Consider the following 17269-nt stretch of genomic DNA (forward strand, 5'->3'; position numbering starts at 1 on the left):
GGAGACCTCAGTCAGTCCGGATCGGGAGCAGCATCTCCAACACCATCACACCGAGCACGGGGGCCTCCCAGAGCTGTGTGCTCAGTCCATTGTTGTTCACTCTGCTGACTCACGACTGTGCTGCAACACACAGCTCAAACCACATCATCAAGTTCACCGATGACCCGACTGTGGTGGGCCTCATCAGCAAGTACAACGAGTCAGCTTACAGAGAGGAGGTGCAGTGGCTAATGGACTGGTGCAGAGCCAACAACTTTTCTCTTAATGTGAACAAATCAAAAGAGATGCTTATTGACTTTAGGAAGGCACGGAGCGACCACTCCCCGCTGAATATAGTCAGCTCCTCGGTAGAGATCGTTAAGAGCACCAAACTTCTTGGTGTTCACCTGGCGGAGAATCTCACCTTGTCCCTCAACACCAGCTCCATAACAAAGAAAGCCCAGCAGTGTCTCTACTTTCTGTGAAGGCTGAGGAGTCCATCTCCCACCCCCCATCCTCATCACATTCTACAGGGGTTGTATTGAGAGCACCCTGAGCAGCTGCATCACTGCCTGGTTCGGAAATTGCACCTTCTCGGATCGCAAGACCCTGCAGCGGATAGTGAGGTCAGCTGAGAAGATCATTGGGGTCTCTCTTCCCGCCATCACGGACATTTACACTACACGCTGCATCTGCAAAGGAAACAGCATTATGAAGGACCCCATGCACCCCTCATACAATCTCTTCTCCCTCCTGCCATCTGGGAAAAGGCACCGAAGCATTCGGGCTCTCACGACCAGACTATGTAACAGTTTCTTCCCCCAAGCTATCAGACTCCTCAATACCCACAGCCTGGACTAACACCTTGCCCTATTGTCCTGTTTATTATTTATTGTAATGCCTGCACTGTTTTTGTGCACTTTATACAGTCCTGGGTAGGTCTGTAGTCTAGTGTAGCTTTCTCTGTATGTTCTTTTTACATAGCTCAGTCTAGTTTTTGTACTGTGTCATGTAACACCATGGTCCTGAAAAACATTGTCACGTTTTTACTATGTACTGTACCAGCAGTTATGGTCGAAATGACAATAAAAATGACGAGCTGAAGTCTCGATTGGCCAAATGGTCTAACTTGCTCCTATGTCTAATGATCGAGATGCCTTTAGCACCCTAGCTGTGTGGCTACTGCAAAGAAATACACGTAATAAAGAATTGCTATCATAATTCCAGAGGACTGGCAGTGATAGATTGCAACCTGTGAGCAGATTTTTACCTTGTAATTGATTACAAGATCACTGCAGAGTAAGTGGATAGCTCACTCTGACAAATAAACTGCAGGCAAAGGGTAACGACAAGACAAGTCATTAGTTACTCATCAAATACACACTTGCAATATACCTCAATTAATTTGTAAATTATTCTGAGCATGTTTATGTCATTGCTCAAAACAATACAGAAACACAAGCAGGCAAAATCTGAAGAATTGTATCATAACTTCCAGAAAAAAAAATGGCATATGTTACTTAGGATGCATGCACGTTTAACAACGAGGGCAACTCTGGGAATTATTGGAGAAAAAGAGTTCAGGAAAAGTTCAGCTTTATTTGTCACATGTCCATCAAAACATACTGTGAAATGCGTTGTTTACATCAAATTAAATCAGCGGGAATTATGCTGGGGGAAGCCCACAAGTGTCACCATGCTTCCAGCGCCAACGTAGCTTGCCTGTAACTCACTAACCCTAACCTGTATGTCTGTAGAATGTGGGAGGAAACCAGAGAACCCGGCAGAAACCCACACAGTTACAGGGAGAACATACAAGCTCCTTACAGTCAGCGGTGGAAACTGAACCTAGGTTGCTGCAGTGCCTTAGCTTTAAGCTAACCACTACACTATGGTGCCACCCTGACTCCACACAACTCTACCGCTTCATCTAACAGCTTGTTCCACATACCCTCTACCTACAGGCTCACTTTCAAGGACTCATCTCATGTTCTTGACATTTATTGCATATTTATTTATTTACTTATTTAGTGTTTGCACAGTTTGTTGTCTTTTGCACATCGGTTGGTTGTCGGTCCTGTTGGGTGTGGTCTTTTATCACTTCTACTGTTCCTTGTATTTACAGTAAACATCCATAAGAAAACGTATCTCAGGGTTATATATGATTACTTATACATACTTTAATAACATATTTACTTTGAACTTTTTAACTCTCTGTATGAAAAAAAATATGTGCCTCGGTTCTCCTTAATTTCTCCTCTCATCTGAAATCTCCTTTGATATCACAATGCCTCTCAGACCTTTTCCAACTTCTGTCAGGTTTACCCACAGCTTCGAAAGTTCAAAAGAAAAGAAATCAAGTTTGTTCCAATCTCTCATACCCTCTAAACCTCCAGATTTAAACTTCCCTACCTTGTGAAAAAGACCATGACCATTCACTTTATCAATGCCCCTTGTGATTTTATATGCCTCTTTAAAATCACCTCTCAACCTCCATCACTCCAGCAAACAAAAACACTCTATTGACAGTCTTCTTATGACTCTCTCCAGGCCTGGTAACATCCTGTGAATCTACTGCACCCCTTCTAGCTTATGGTACATTCATTCATTACGTGACGTGTCATTATGACGTGGGTGATCATGGTCTTTTCATTACCATGATTCTTCCTGGCAAATTTTTCCACAGAAGTATTTTGCCAGTGGCTTCTTCGGGGCAGTGTCTTTACAAAATGGGTGACCCCAGCCATTATCAATACCCTTCAGAGATGATGTGCCTGGCATCAGTGCCCACATAACCAGGATTTACGAAATGCACTGGCTGCTCATACGACCATCCACTACCTGTTCCCATGACTTCACGTGACCCTGATCGGGGGACGGAGGACAGGGGGAGAGGCTAAGGAGGTGCTACACCTTGCCCAAGGGGGACCTACCAGCTAGCGGAGGGAAGGAACACCTTACACCTACTTTGGTAAAGATGCATCTCCACCCCACCACACAGGGTAGGAGCTATAAAGAGAGGTTGGAATAAACTTGAATTGTTTTCTCTGGGGCTTTGGAGAATGAGGGAAGAACTGACTGAAGTTTATAAACTTCTGAGGAGCATTAATATTGTGGACAGTGAGAATCCTTCTTCTAGGGTAAGAAATGCATTTAAGGTGATAGGGGAATGTTCAAAGCAGTTGTCAAGTTCAAGTTTATTGTCATCTGACTGTACACATAAACAACCAAATAAAACAATCTTCCTCTGGACCACGGTGCACCCACAAAATATATATATCTCACACAACACATAAAACAAACTATTATCACAAATAACTTAATAAATACAATTCAAAAATGCAGTGCAGGTAAACAGTAAGCAACTCACTGTCCTAGTGATGGGACCTTGATGATGGCAGGGTATTCTTTAGTCACACTGCCTGAGGGAAGAACCTGTTCACCATTCTAGCAGTCCTGGTCTTTATGCTCCGGTATCTCCCTCCTGACGGCAGTGGCTCAAAGAGATTGTGGGATGGTGGTAGGGATCCTCAACAATACTTCAGGCCCTTTGTCGACAATGCTCCTGGTAAATGTCACAAAAAGTGGGAAGGGAGACCCCGGTGATCTTCCAGGTGCTTTTGGCTGTCCTGCAGTCCAAAGCCTTGCAGCTTCCACACCACACAAGAATGGAGCCAGACCGGACACTCTCGATGGTGCTCCCGTAGAAAATTGTTAGAATGGTGGCAGGGAGTCCTCCATGCCTCACTCTCCTCAGAAAGTGAAGGGCAAGTGTAGGGCTCAAAATGTGTGGGGCGAGAGAGTGATGGGTGCCTGGAACAGGCCATCAAGGGGTAGTGGTAGAAGCAGATACAAGACCATAAGACACAGGAGCAGAAACTAGGCCATTTGGCCCATTGAGTCTGCTCCTTCATTTAATCATGGCAGATCCTTTTTATCTCCTCTTCAACCCCACTTCCCGGCCTTCTCCCGTAACCTTTGATGTCACATCCAATCAAGAACCAATCAATCTCTGCCTTAAATACACCCAACGAACTGACCTTCACAGCTGCATGTGGCAACAAATTCCACCCATTCTCCACCCTTCGGCCAAAGAAATTTCTCCATATCTCTGTTTTGAGTGGACACCACTCTATCCTGAGGCTGTGCCCTCTTGACCTAGACTCTCCCAACATGGGAAACACCCTTTCCACATCTATTCTGTCTAGTCTTTTCAACATTCGAAAAGTTTCAATGAGATCTCCCCCCATCCTTCTAAATTCCAGCGAGTACAGAGCCAGAGCTATCAAACATTCCTCGTATGAGAATCCTTTCATTCCTGGAATCTGCCTTGTGAACTCCTCTGGACCCTCTCCAATGCCAGAACATCTTTTCTAAGATGAGGGGCCCAAAACTGTTCATAGTACTCAAGGTGAGGCCTCACCTGTGCCTTATAAAGCCTCAGCATCACATCCTTGCTCTTGTATTCTAGATCTCTTGAAATGAATGCTAACACTGCATTTGCCTTCATCACCACCGACTCAACCTGCAAGTTAACCTTCAGGGTGTTCTGCACAAGGAGTCTCAAGTCTCCTTGCATCTCAGATTTTTCTCCCCGTTTAGAAAATAGTCCACACATTTACTTCTACTACCAAAGTGCATGACCGTGCATTTTCCAACATTATATTTCATTTGCCACTTTCTTGCCCATTCTCCTAATCTGTGCATTGGTAAGTCATCGTGCATCCTATCAATGCCACCTACCCCTCCACCAATTTTCATATCATCTGCAAACTTGGCAAAAAAGCTACTTATTTCATCAACTAAATCATTGATATACAGCATAAAAAGAAGTGGTCCCACCACCGACCCCTGCAGAACACCTCTAGTCACTGGCAGCCAACCAGACAAGGATCCTTTTATTCCCACTCGCTGCCTTCTTCCAAACAGCCAATGCTCTAACCATGCTAGTAACATTCCTGTAATACCATAGGATCTTAACTTGGTAAGCAGCCTCATGTATGGCACCTTGTCAAAGGCTTTCTGAAAGTCCAAATATACAAAACACTGTATCCCCTTTATCTATCCTATTTGTAATCTCTTCAAAGAATTCCAACAAGTTCATCAGGCAGGATTTTCCCTTAAGGAAACCATATTGACTTAGTCCTATCTTGTCCTGTGTCACCAAGTACTCCATCACCTCATCCTTAACAATTAACTCCAACATCTTCCCAACCACTGAGGTCAGGCTAACTGGTCTATAATTTCCTTTCTGCTGACTTCCTCCTTTCTTAAAGAGTGGAGTGACATTTGCAATTTTCCAGTCTTCTGGCACCATGCCAGAGTCCAACTGTTTTTGAAAGACCATTTCTAATGCTGCCACAATCTCTAACACTACCTCTTTTAGAACCCTAGGGTGCAGTTCCTCTGGTCTAGGTGACTTATGTACCTTTAGGTCTTTCAGCTTTTTGAGTACCTTCTCCCTTGTAATAGTAGCTGCACCCACTTCTCTTCCTTCACACACTACAACATCTGGCACTGTGTCTTTCACAGTGAAGACTGCTGCAAAATACTCATTTAGTTCACCTGCCATCTCCTTGTCCCCCATTATTATTTCTCCTGCCTCATTTTCTAATAGTCCTATATCCATTCTCAACTCTTTTATTTTCTACGTACTTGAAAAAGCTTTTACTATCCAGTTTAATACTACTTGCTAGCTTGCTTTCATATTTCATCTTTTTCCCTTCTAACTATTCTTTTAGTTGGTTTCTGTAGGTTTTTAAAAGCTTCCAAATCCTCTGTCTTCTCACTATTTTTGCTTTGTTGTATACTCTCTCTTTTGTTTTTACATTAGCTTTGACTTCCCTTGTCAGCCACGGTTGTACTATTTTGTCATTTGAGTTTTTCTTCACTTTTGGGATACACATGTCCTGCACCTTCCCCATTTTTCCCAGAAACACATGCCATTGCTGCTCTGCTGACATCCCTGCCAGCAGCTCCTTCCAATTTCCTTTGGCCAATTTCTCTCTCATACCACTGTAATTTCCCTTACTCCACTAAAATACTGCTATGTCAGACTTTACTTTCTCTCTATCAAATTTCAAGTTGAACTTAATCATATTGTGATCACCAGTTGCTAAGGGTTCTTTTATTTTAAGCTCCCTAATCACCTACGGTTCATTCCATAACACCCAATCCAGTATAGCTGATCCCCTAGTAAGCTCAACGACAAACTGATCTAAAAAGCATTCTCTTAGGCATTCAACTAACTCAACTCTCAAGATCCATTCCCAACCTGATTTTCCCCAATCGACCTGCACGTTAAAATCTCCCATGACTATCATAACATTGCCCTTTCGACATGCCTTTTCTATATCCTATTGTAATCTGTGATCCAACTCCCAGGCATTGTTGGGAGGCCTGTATATAACTGCCATCAACGTCCTTTTACCCTTGCAGTTTCTTATCTACGCACAAGGATTCAACATCTTCTGAAACTATGTCACATCTTTCTACTGATTTGATGCCATTCTTAACCAGTAGCGCCATGCCTCCCCCTCTATCTACCTACCTTCCTATCCCTCTGATACAATGTGTAGATATGATAGAGGCATTTAAGAGGCTTCTAGATAGAGACATGAATATGCAGGGTGTGGAGGGATATGGATCATGTGCAGTTAGAGGAATGTCAGTTTAACCTGGCAATGTGCTTGGTTTAGATATTGTGGACTGGAGGGACTGCTCCTGTGCTGGTCTATCACATTACAGCTCTATAAGATGATGCATCTGCATTTCTGGTCACCATACTATAAGAAGAGGTTGTCAGGGTGGAGGTGTAAGTCAAGCATTCCTTCTACTAGCATAAACGTTACCCTTGGGCAAGGTGCAGCCTAATTTGACATGATAAACCATGTCATACGACGCAGCACATAACGATGATGACTTTTTAATCCAGGCAGCATCCTGGCAAACATCTTTTGTATCATTTTCAAAGCTTCCACATTCTTCCTCTAATGAGTACTTAGTTCCCTACCTATAGGAAAGATATCAATAAATTTAAAGAGTACAGAGAATATTTACAAGGATGTTGCTGGGGCTCGAAGACCTGAGTTATAGGGAAAGGTTGAAAAGATTGGAACTTTATTCACATGAGCGCAGAAAAATGAGGGGAGATTTGATAGAGATATGAGGGGTATAGATAGGGTGAATACATGCAAGCTTTTCCCTCTCAAGTTGGGTGAGACTAGAACTAGAGGTCATGGGTTAAGGGAGAAGGGTGAAATGTTTAAGGTGAACCAGAGGGGAAATTTCTTCACTCAGAGAGTGGTGAGAGTGTGGAACAAGCTGCCAGTGGAAGTAGTGAATGCAGATTTGGTTTCAACATTTAGGAAAGGTTTGGACAAGTACATAGATGGGAGGGGTACGGAGGGCTACACAGAGGGAAGTAGGACCTTACACCTCCTTTAGTAGAGTCGCATCTTAACCCCGCCATCTAAGTGTCTATGACTCTCTATAATCTAAAAATTAATATGTATTCACTGTGACAGGACAGTGCATGTTTCGCTAAGCTGTAGTACATTTCTGAATCCCATATTTGAAAAGGTTTATCTGGTCCTTAAGTGTGTCTGTTACATCCACTGCTGACAGTAAAGGTATGAAATATAATTTTTTGGTGCAAAATGCACAAAAATTAAGATAGTATTAAAAAGAGCCGACACACACTCGCTACACTCTGACCTGCCACTTGTTCAGAACTAAATATAGACATCTGAAGACATTAACACAAATTACTTTGCAACTCGTCAGTATGTAATATTGATGAATCCCACAGTGTCCTGCATGAGAAGATGAGCAGCAGCCTCTCAGTTGTTGCTGAGGGAACTAGAAATACCAGCTGATTATTAATTGATGATGCTATTATGAAACAACTTCTCTGTTTCCAAAAGGGTAGCAGAAGACTTTAAAATGACCTCTCTGCGGGCGGCATGGCTAGCCTTTCACGAGATGACTATGGAGGATCATATGTTGCAGTATCAGTTTCAGTGTGGAAGTTAGCTCAGGACAGTAGTGGCACAGTGCTACAGCTGTTACCGATGCTCTCATGTAGTTACAACAATCCAGGCTCATTCCCAACCCGGATTGGAGTCTGCATATTATTTGTGCACAGTAGGGATTCCCCTGGGAGCTCCAGTTTCCATCTACCTCCTGGAGATATGGAGATTAGGAGATTAGTTGCGCACTGCAAAGTGTCCTAATGTGAGGAGGTGATGGAAGAATTGGGGGACACTTGATAGGCACGTGAGAAAGAACACCTCCACGAGTACCTTTCCCACTTATCACCTCCCCGCTTCTTACATCATCTCCCATCCCCGTCCCCCTCCCACCTGGCTTCACCTATCACCTTCTAGCTCGTCCTCCTTCTCCTCCCCCCCACCTTTTTATTCTGGCATCTTCCCCCTGCCTTTCCAGTCCGGATGAGGAGTCTTGGCCCAAAACAGCAACTGTTTATTCATCTCCACAGATCCTGCCTGACCTGCTGAGTTCCTCCAGCATTTTGTGCGTATTGCTCTTCAGGTTCTATTCGGATTGAACTATTTACCAGTGAGTGACTCAATGTTTTACTAAAGCCTGAACAACCTCAAAAATACGTGTCAACTTCAGGGTCAGGTTCCCATATTTGGATTCATAATCTTTGGTCGCTATGTGGAGACAGCAGATTATAATAAATAAAAGAAATACTGCTAGTTGCAATAGATAGACAGACCATTAGGCCATTTGGCCCATTAGGACTGCTCTGTTTCTAGACAGATAGAGGAATAGTGAGGTAATGTTCATGGGTTTATGGACCATTCAGAAATCTGATGGAAGAGGCTGCTTGTAAAATGTTGAGCGTACGTTTTCAGGCTCCTCATCTCCTCCCTGATGGTAGTAATAAGAAGGTGTGTCTCTGGTGGTGAGAGTCCCCAATAATGGATGCCACCTTCTTGAGGCACTACCTTTTGAAGAGATGTCCTCGACAGTGGAGAGGCCAGTGACCTTGAAGGAGTTGGCTGAATCTACAGCTCCTGTGCACTGAAGCATCCATTCTAGTGGTGATGCAGCCAGTCAGAATGCTCTCCATGGTATATCTATAGAAATTTGTTTGAGTCTTTGATGACATATCAGATCTGCTCATACTCCTCATGAAATTCAACTGTATACTTTACTGTATACGGACTATATGGAGTGTCCAGAAAAAGGGTAACACTCTGGTGAAGGGGCTTGTCATGTCTATTCTGGGGCTGCTCGCTCAACTTTGATCCCCACTGGACACTCAGCTCTCACCTGTGGTTCCAAGTAGTTATTTGCATGTGACAGCAGCCACACCCCGGTTCGACAGGCAGGCTAAACCAGGTGTGGGTAGCCAGTGGGTCTCCCACCCAGTGAGATAGGGACATGCCTGGCCTAGCATGCGAAGTTACCACCAGCAGACTAGGTAGATGAGATCAACAGTGAGATCCAATGGCCAGGAAGGTAGCTCTGCAACACTGCAAGGAGAGTGAAGAGCATGATGAGGTATAGAAGTCATGGCCCCCAGCTAGTGACAACCATTTGTACCACAGGTCCTGGACCTTCAAGGTAAAGGGAATGGAATTGCTCTAGTGCAAAGGCTTTTCCAATTTAAAAACTCTCCCGCACAAGTTTCCTGTCTTCATCTTACAACCAGCACCACGTGTCTAAACTGACTACTGTCAGATCAGAAATCAGATGAGTTTTAAATGTTATACTGGAACAGGTAACAACTGAAAAGATCAATATCAGATACCCTGGCATCTTGCCAAAATAATTGGCAAAACAAATTCAATCTTGCACAGGGATTCCAACCCTTTTTATGCTATGCACCAATACCATTAAGCAGGGTGGACCCCAGTTTGGGAAGCATTAGAACATTACCACCTATGGCTATTCTCAATGATCATTCGATTATGGGATGAGTCATCAACAGTAATTTCATCAGATGAGGTGAGAATGGTCACCCTCCTCATCTGGAGATCAACTGAGCAATTCTGGAACTTGGATGCCCCATTGCCATTGATAGTTGGTGTGGTATTGGAACCGGCAATGGGAGAGAGCGTGGAAAGGGATTGTGAGAACTTCTGAGGGAATCAATGCAATCTCCCTTCCACCCATCAGAGATATTTATCAGGAGCCCTGCCTACTTGGGGCTCTTAGCATTATCAGTGATCCCTCCCTTCCATCTAACAATCTCTTTACCCCTCTACCATCAGGCAGGAGGTACCGTAGCATTAGGTCAAGAACTGTTAGGATGAGAAACAGCTTCTTCCCCTAGGCTGTGAGACTACTGAATTCCCTGCTACAATCTAGGGCTCATCACATATGAAGTACCAGTAGTGTTATACTGTTTACTCTTTAACGAGTTGTAAATACACCTTATTATTTGTTAATTTATTAGTGGTAATTTTACTTTATGTGTAATGTGTGTGAGTTATATGTACTGTGTTGGACACCTTGTTTCGTTTGGCGGTATACGTATAGTTAAATAATAATAACCTGAACTTAAACTTAAAAGAACAACTGCTGAGCATACTTGGACAGATGGATGGATGCAATTTCTGAATGTCAACTCTGTAAACACCATGATATCTCCATGGTTGAAAGTGGGATTATGATCCCAACTTTCTTGATATTCTTGACGTAATTGCTCAAGAAGGTGCCATTCATCGCTAATGACCCTCACCACCTGATCCATGCACCCTTCTCATTGCTACCATCATGGAAGAGGTACAGAAGGCTCCAAATGCAAACTCAACATTTTAGAAAAAGTTTATTTTCTTCTAATAAGAATGGAACTAAGGCAGATCACTATCAATTGCACAGTGATCAGTTACATGTAGAATTCCTCAGTTAATCATGCAGTTCTTGTCCATGTCAGTAAGACCCAAAAGATACCTGGCCTTCAGTAGATAAATAGAACTCTGCCATGAATGGTCCCAAGCTCAGGTGTGAAAGGAAGACGGCTGGTCATGGGACTAGCAACTTCATCCGTTAAAAACCCAAAGCTACAGAAATGCCAACAGAGGCACAAAAGACCTCAACACTGGAGAGGAAGGATCTTCAAGGAAGGGCTACACCTGGTGACAACATAAAAGTCTGGCTCAGGATGGATCCTCTGTTGAGTGGCTGCCAGCGGCCTTTGCCCCCGTGGGCTGAAGAAGAAGGGAATAAGCGGTAAAATTCAATCCACACTTGGGAGCTGATCGATACCTTCACCAAGAAAGAACCTATGGCTACTGAGGATTTGAAATCCCCAAATTCCCACCTACCAACCTTCATTGTATCTGGGCTAATATGGACATGGTCAATTTAAGAAGACCATAAGACACAGGAGCAGAATTGGGCCTTTGGCCCATAGAATCTGCTCCACCTTTTCATCTCAACCCCATTCTCATACCCTCTCTCCATAACCTTGCAAACCCTGACTAATCAAGAACCTATTAACCTTCACCTTAACTACACTCAATGATTTGGCCTCCACAGCCCACTGTGCCAGTGAATTCACCACCCTCTGGCTGAAGAAATTCCTCGTCCCCATTCTAAATGCATATCCCTCTATTCTTATCTGCTCCTAGACTCCCCCACCATAGTAAATATCCTCTCCACTTCCACTCTACCAATGCCTTTCAACATTCAATAGGTTTCAATGAGATCCATCCTCATTCTTCTAAATTCCAGCTAATACAGACCCAAGGCCATCAATCTCTCCTCATATAATAAGCCTGTTATGTTGACATTAAATTTACTCTGAAGTTCGATCAGGATCACAAACACTCCAGATTCTGGAAATCCAGACTAACAGTCCTGATGATGGGCATCGGCCCAAAACCAGCTTTTTATTCCTCGCCATAGATGCTGCCTGACCTGCTGAGTTTCTCCAGCATTTTTGTGTTACGTATTGATCAGGATCCCCACATTAAACTTGTATAAGTCTACTACCATTAAGTTTTTACTTATTTACGTTCCATTTGGAATAATCAATATTTCTAAGTGCTAACTTATTTTTGCAATTAATCATATTAATTTAAATGATGATTTTTGAACACAAAAGCTATAACAATCAAAATTAACAACAAATGAACGAAACATTTGCTACACTGTTAAAGACCATAAGATATTGGAGCAGAATTAAACCAATCACCCCATCGAGTCTGCTCCACCATTCCATCATGGCTGATTTATTTTCCAACTCAACCCCATTTTCCTGCCTACTTCCCATAACCTTTGATGCCCTTACTAATCAAGAACCTCTCAGCTTCCGCTTTAATACTCCCAATGACTTGGCCTCCAAAGGCAGCCATAGTAATGAATTCCACAGATTCACCCCCTCTGACTAAAGAAATTCTTCCTCATCTCTGTTCCAAAGGAACACACTCTTATTCTGAGGCTCTGCCCCCCCCCCCCAGTCCTAGACTCCCCCACTATAGGAAATATTGACCTTTCAATATTTGATAGGTTTCAATGAGACACCTCTTAATTCTTCTGAACTCTAGTGAGTACAGGCCCAGAGCCATCAAACTCCCCTCATACATAACATATTCAATGATCTGCAACCGCCTATCAAGAGGCAACACTTCAATATATACGCATTTGGCTGAATACGCACATGTCCATAGATTTTATGCATCTTTCCTTCAGACATTTCTAATCAAACATCCCTTTAATTTTTTTTGTTTAAATGGTAAACAGCTTCAAAGTATAGGTAAACATTTTCAAAAAAAATAGTGGATTCATAAATTAACAGCCATACCCATGCCAAAACATTTTAAAATATACAGTACATGTTTTCATTTCATTCAGAAAGCATGCTAGCCCAAATTACATTCCAAACCCCAACTCATTCCACGTTTGTATATTCAGCAGTTATCTAAAGGACAAGAAATAAAAACAAACTAAGTACCTTTTAATTGACAAAACAGCTTGTCCATTTTTTGTTTCTCAAATATTATTTAACTACAGTATCAAATCTAAGAAATACAACATGGCACCGCAGTAGCATAACAGTTAGCTCAACACCATTGCAACTCTGGGCATCAAAGTTCGGAGTCCAATCCTGGCACTTTCTGTAAGGAGTTTGTACATTCTCCCCGTGAAATGCATGGGTTTTCTACAGGTCCTCTGGTTTCCACCCACAGTCAAAGGACATACAGGCTAGTAGGCTAATTGGTCACTGTGAATGGTCCTGTGATTAGGCTACGGTTAAATAGATGGGTTGCTGGGCAGCGCAGCTTAAAGGGCTAAAAGGGCCTCCCGGTGCCATATCTCAGTGAATAAACAAGCAAACAAGCAAAGAACAGTACAGCTCGTTGCCCATGATGTTGTGTTTGACCCTTTAAACTACTCCAAGATGATAGGCTGAAATGTTGGGGTACTTGGAGGCACATGATAAAATAGGCCAAAGTCAGCTTGGTTTTCTAAAGGGAAAGCCTGACCTGACAGGTACCCGAAAGAGGGACCACATTTCTTCTATTCTGGCCTCTCTCCACTAACTACCAGTACAGTTTAGAATTGATTTTAAGGTTCTCCTGTTTGTTTATAAAGCCTTAAATGGACTGGCCCCCTCCTATATCGCAGACCTTCTAACCCCTTATTCTACTTCCAGGTCCCTCAGGTCGGCTGACTTGGGGCTCCAGGCTGCCCTGCGATCTAAATTTAAGTTCAGGGGTGACTGTGCCTTTGCTATTGTAGCCCCCAGACTGTGGAACAACATTCCCCTCCCTATCAGATCTGCCCCCTCCATTGACTCTTTTAAGCCCAGGCTCAAAACTTACCTATATTCACTAGCGGTTGAATCTTCCTGATGCGGCTGACTTTTGGCTTGTGCCTAGGCTCGTGTGTTGTTTATTTTGTGCCGATGAGCTGAGTGCCTTGTTGTTTATATCTGTGTTTCTTGTATTTGTGATTTTAGCTACCCGTTATGGTTTGTACAGCACTCTGGTCAACATGGGTTATTTTTAAAAGTGCTTTATAAATAAATTTGACTTGACTTGACAAATCTATTAGAATTCTTTGAGGAATGACAGGCAGGATAGACAGAGAGTCAGCGGATGTTGATTATTTGGATTTTCAGAAAGCCTTTAACAAGGTTCTGTACATGAGGCTGCTAAACAAAATAAGAGCCCATGGCATTACGGAAAGATACTAGCATGGAAAGAAAATTGGCAGACCTGTTGGAGGTAATGAGTGGGAATAAAAGGGGCTTTTTCTATTTGACATCCGGTGACTAGTGTGTTCTGCAGGAAGTTGGTGTTGGGACTGCTTCTTTTTACATTACAGGTGCCCCCCCCTTTACAAAAGTAGAGTGTTCCTATGGAACCTTTCTTTAGCCGAAATGCGGTAAAGGGAAGAACCATTAATTTATATGGGAAAATTTTTCAGAAAAGCGTAATTCCTCTTTGAAATGCGAAAACAGGTTACTAATGTATGTCTTTTGGAAAAGCGAAGTGGCATAAAGTGAACATTCGTAAAGCGGGGAAGACCTGTATATGTCAATGATTTGGATAAAGGAATTGATGGCTTTGTGGCCAAGTCTGCAGGCGATACAAAGATAAGTGGAAGGGCAGGTAGTGTTGAGGAAGCAAGGGGTCTGCAGAAGGACACAGACAGATTGGGGGAAATAGGCAAAGAAGTGACAAATGAAATAGAGTGCAGGGAAGTGCATGGTCATGCACTTTGGCAGAAGGAATAAAGGCGTGGATTATGTTGGAAATGAGGAGAAAAATTGACAAATTGAAGGTGCAGAGAGACTGGAGAGTCCTCGGGCAGAATTCCCTAAAGGTTAACTTGCAGTTCTGAGTTGCTGGTGAAGAAGGCAAATCCAATGCGAGCATTCAAGAACATCATACTGAGACTTCATAGGCCTTGGGCAGATGGCACTTGAAGTATCGTGAGCAGCTTTAGGCCCCTTATCTAACAAAGGATGTGCAGACATTGGAGAGGTTCGTGAGAATCCCAGGAACAAAATGGTTAATCTTTGAGAGCCCATATAGCTCTGGACCTGTTCTCGTAGAAGAATGGGCAGAGGGGGGAGGGATCTCTTTGAAACATATCAAATATTGAAAGGTCAGAACAGAGTAGATGTGGAGAGGATGCTTCCCACAGTGGGTGAGTTTACAACCAGTGGCCATAGCCGTAGAATTAGGGATGTCCGTTTAGAACAAAGATGAGAGTGAATCTGTGGAAATTGTTGCAAGAGATGGCTGTGGAGGGTATATTAGAAGCAGAGGTTGATAGGTTCTTGATTAATTCAGGTATCAAATGTTATGGGGAGAAGGCGGGAGAATTGGGTTGAGAGGGAAAGTAAATCAGCCATAGTGGCATAGCAAAGCATTCGATGGGCCGAATGGGTTAATTCTGCTCCTAGGTCTTATGGTCTCTTAAATCAATCTAACCCTTCCCTCTACCATTGCCTGACGAAGAGTCTCGGCCCGAAACATCGACAGTGCTTCTCCTTATAGATGCTGCCTGGCCTGCTGTGTTCCACCAGCATTTTGTGTGTCTTGTTTGAATTTCCAGCATCTGCAGATTTCCTCGTGTTCCCTCTACCTTTGCCCTCCATTTTTATATCATCTATGTATCTATTAAAGAATCTCTTAAATGTCCCTAATGTATCAGCCTCTACCCCCGCCCCCGGCAGGGAGTTCCACACTCCCGCCACTCTGTAAAAATCTTACTTCTGACGGCCCCTTCCACTTTCCTTCCTACACCTTAAAGTTATGCCCCCTTGTGTTAGACGTAAGATCCTGACTTGTACAAGTTACACTGCAAAAAGATTCAATCAAGATGACATCAAAAGGCAATCACAAATATAATCCATTTCACTCCGGGTGCCTGTGACGCTGCTTCATTGCACCTGTGCACATGACAATACACTCGACTCTGATAGCCAACGTTCATATTTTGTTAGCATCACAATTTATGGTTGTATTGCGCTCGGTACGTTTGCAAATAAAAACATGCGGGCTAATTTCAAGCAATCCTTACAAAATACAATAGTTTAGCTCCGAACTCCCGATTGTAAATTAGTTCTATGTCTTGACCAAAATTCTCATTGAAACCTATTGAATATTGAATATTGAAAAGTCTAAATGTGGAGAGGTTGTTTCCCATAGCGAGTGAGTCCAGGACCAGAGGTCACAGCCTCAGAATAAAGATGCCCGTTTAGAACAGAGAAGAGGAGGAATTTCTTTAACCAGAGGGTAATGAATCTGTGAAATTCATTGCTAGAGACTATTGTGGAGGCCAAGTCATTGGGTATACCTGTACTTAAAGCGGGGGTTAACAGTTTCTTGATTAGTAAGGGTGTCAAAAATTACTTGTTACTTGCTGCCACGTGAAATGTTCTCAGCACGGCAGATCTAAAAATTAAATGACACTTTAATCAACAAAATGCAAAAGCGTCATGATTTCTGAAAATAAAATTTAAAAATTCTGACGTTTTGGGGCTTCTGATGTACAGCACTTGTAAGTCTGCACACGAGAAGCGTTCCGCCTCCCCGTTACCCAGAGAGAGCATCCCTGTCTCCCGCACAATAACTGCACTCGCAGCTTGAATGGCATCCCAGATCAAAGCCAGCAACCGCTGAACGAGCCCCACAAGGGTCGTACAGATCCCTCAGCAGGTGGAGTGACTGGTCTGAGTGGATTCGCCAACACGGGCTCATCCCGAGGGTGAGCAATCGATGGAGTCGGGGCGAATTAAATTCACACCAACAGCGATCTGCAAAGGGACTGGCCAGAAAGCAACCGGACCCCAGCTCGAGTCGCCGCGGCTGCAAACTCACTTGCAAAGGTCCGCCGCCCGCTCCCCGGCTCCGGGCAGAACCTGCCGCCGATCCCGCAAGCGTCACCTCCCGCTCGACTGCCAGCAGCCCAAAGGCGAGACGGCCGCCCGCAGACTGAAGGCGGACTGAGAGGAGCTCCCGGCTTCGCCTGAGCGCATGCGCCAGCCCTGGGGCGGCTGCCTTCCTACCCTCCCACACCCCCCAGACAAACTGAGGCTTCCACCTGTTCATCTAGCAATAATTACCCCTCAACCTTCAGGCTCTTGGACCGAAGGGGAATTATTGAGATACGGCACCCTTCCAGCCCTACTCGCTATGCTGCCCCACAACTCCCAATTTAACCCTAACCGGACAGTTTACGATGATCTACCACCCAGAGATCTTTGGACTGTGGGAGGAAACCAGTGCACATTGTGAAAACCCACGTGGTCACGGGCAAATCGTACCAACTCTTTACAGGCAGGAGTTTAAAC

General features: G+C 43.7%; 1 protein-coding gene across 1 annotated transcript in view; it reads right to left on the reverse strand.

Moving 5' to 3' along the window:
* adgrv1 (adhesion G protein-coupled receptor V1) overlaps nt 1–16900 on the reverse strand; it is a 539532-nt gene extending 522632 nt beyond the window's left edge. The window contains exon 1 of the mRNA XM_059969328.1: nt 16797–16900. The gene's annotated coding sequence lies outside the window, so the exon portion shown is untranslated. The remainder of the gene's footprint in view (nt 1–16796) is intronic.
* Nucleotides 16901–17269: the final 369 nt, after the last annotated feature.

The sequence above is a fragment of the Hypanus sabinus genome, chromosome 5 (genome assembly GCF_030144855.1).
Source record: "Hypanus sabinus isolate sHypSab1 chromosome 5, sHypSab1.hap1, whole genome shotgun sequence".
NCBI lineage: Eukaryota > Metazoa > Chordata > Chondrichthyes > Myliobatiformes > Dasyatidae > Hypanus > Hypanus sabinus.